The sequence below is a fragment of the Zingiber officinale genome, chromosome 2B, assembly GCF_018446385.1.
Source record: "Zingiber officinale cultivar Zhangliang chromosome 2B, Zo_v1.1, whole genome shotgun sequence".
NCBI lineage: Eukaryota > Viridiplantae > Streptophyta > Magnoliopsida > Zingiberales > Zingiberaceae > Zingiber > Zingiber officinale.
Genome location: NC_055989.1, coordinates 26,573,793 through 26,576,016, shown reverse-complemented (window position 1 = coordinate 26,576,016; position 2,224 = coordinate 26,573,793). Strand labels below are relative to the sequence as shown.

The following is a 2,224-nucleotide window of genomic DNA, read 5'->3' as shown; positions in this document are numbered from 1 at the left end:
TTTTACAAGATACAATGAGCATTGACATGACAAATAGGCCTTTGAGAGAATTTTTCATACCCATAACTGGAAGAGTGAGATCTCCCATTATGTTATCTCAAATCGATATTAACAACTTCCAACTAGACCTAACATTAATTTCCATAATACAAGGTCACCAGTTCAGAGGAGCGCATTCAAAAAACCCTTATCTACATCTTGAGATATTTCAAGAATATTATAATATGGTGAATTGTGAAGGAGTTTCTGTGTATGCTATTCAGTTGTTGGCATTTTCTTTCAATTTCAAAAATAAATCAAGGACTTCATTGTATACTCTCCCTCGATAAAGCATCACAAGTTGGGAACAATTAGAGTGACAGTTTCTGAATTACTTTTCCCCTCTAAGTAGGATGACATATATGAGGACTAGAATCATATGCTTTGCTCAGGTAAATGGAGAATTAATATTTAAAGTATGAGATAGATTTAAGGGTTTATTATGATAATGTCCTCATCATGGTATAGAAAAGTAGCTAACTGTGCATATATTTTATATGGGGATTTATTTCTCAAATAAGACATTTTTGGATTTAACTACAAGAGGTTCTTTGATAAATAAAAGTTTAAGTGAATCATACGACTTAATTGATCAAGTGACACTGAAACTCCATGAGTGGTCAAATGATAATTGGAGGACATCTTCCTCAAAAATCCCAAAAGTGTAAACCATGGATGCAAATATGAATGTCAAATAAGAAGTGTTGCAACCACCTGAGAATTTTGAAAACTTATAGAAAATATCATCAAGTCTTAGAATAAGGGGTTTAAATAGTTAGAGGCTAAGATAGAGGTTGACTTCATAATGCGTTGGATCTCTATTATAACTCTCAGATAAATACCTCCCTCCAACTAAAATAAAGTCTAGTGAACATTGTAATGTTATCAAGTTGACAGGTAGTAGAAATCTTGAAAAACTTCAACAGTATAATAGGTATGGAAATGAGGAAAAACCCAAATAATTCCCTCCTCAAATGAAAGACAACAGGACCCCTCACGAGTGGAAAGTCTATCTATTTATTATCTGATCCTCGACCCACTAGGTTTTCTTGCCCCTTGGTCCCATCGACCTACTAGGTCTTCCTGCCCCTTGGTCCACTTGATCTTCAAAGACTTCATTGCCCCTCAGCCCAACTAACTTACTAGGTCTTCCTTTCCTAGCAGCAAGTAGGACTTCTATGTCTAGTTATCCACTAGGACTTCCTACCTGGTGTCTGGTCCTGTTGATCCGTACACGGGAGTCCCCACTGCTTTTGTTCGAGGTCAATATTCTACTCACATGGCTCAATTAAACCATAGCTCTTGTGTACAATCGGTGGTTAGACACTCTAGCATTCTAGGCTCTGATACAAATTATTAGGACCGAAACAATTTAGATATCTCCACAATAATATGATATTATCCACTTTGATCCTAAACTCTCATGGTTTTATTTTTAGACTTTACCTAAAAGGCTCATACCAATGGAGATATCTTTCCCCTATTAGAGTATGATTTTTTTCATGTATTTTTAATGTGGAACTTTGTTGACAACCTTGCAATCCCAATAGATTCATCTTTCTTTTCTCATATTCCTTTTGAGTATGTGGTGGAGGTATAAATTGCCCATCTAGCTTTGGTTTGACCAACCATTGAGGGAATGGAACTGGTGGCTTATAGACCCTTATTGGAGTGATGGAGTTCAAATTTTATGGTTGCAAGGTTACAAAAAAAGGCTCACATTAAAAACACATGAGAAAGATATGTTGGAGCAATTAGCCTCAAGAGTTTTGATGTTTGACAATATACCTAAGTCTGGTCAGTTTGACCAAGGGTTTATCAAAATAGAACTTAATGTTTAGAAGAAAGAAGTCTAGTCAGGACTAGATGGCTAGCAAAATTCCTAACTTAGTTAGGGAAGGATAAGTCCTAGTGAGTGAAGTCATGCCTTAGTGAGTGAAGTCAGACCCTAGTGAGTGAAACTAGGTGGTAAAAATTCTAAGGGGAGGTAACCTTAGGTAGTAGAAGTCCTAGTGAGTGAAGCTAGGCCTTAGTGTGTGAAGCCAGGTGGTGAAAATCCTAGGGGGAGGTAACCTTAGGTGGTGGAAGTCCTGTTGAGTGAAGCTAAACAATGAAAATTCTAGGGGAGGTAACCCTAGTGTTGGTTGCTACTTAGAATATCGTACTGGTTCCCCTATACAAAAAT

The 2,224-nt window shown here is 36.9% G+C and overlaps 1 pseudogene; it reads right to left on the bottom strand.

Moving 5' to 3' along the window:
- Window positions 1–410: 410 nt before the first annotated feature.
- Window positions 411–505, bottom strand: LOC122049935 (annotated as a pseudogene).
- Window positions 506–2,224: the final 1,719 nt, after the last annotated feature.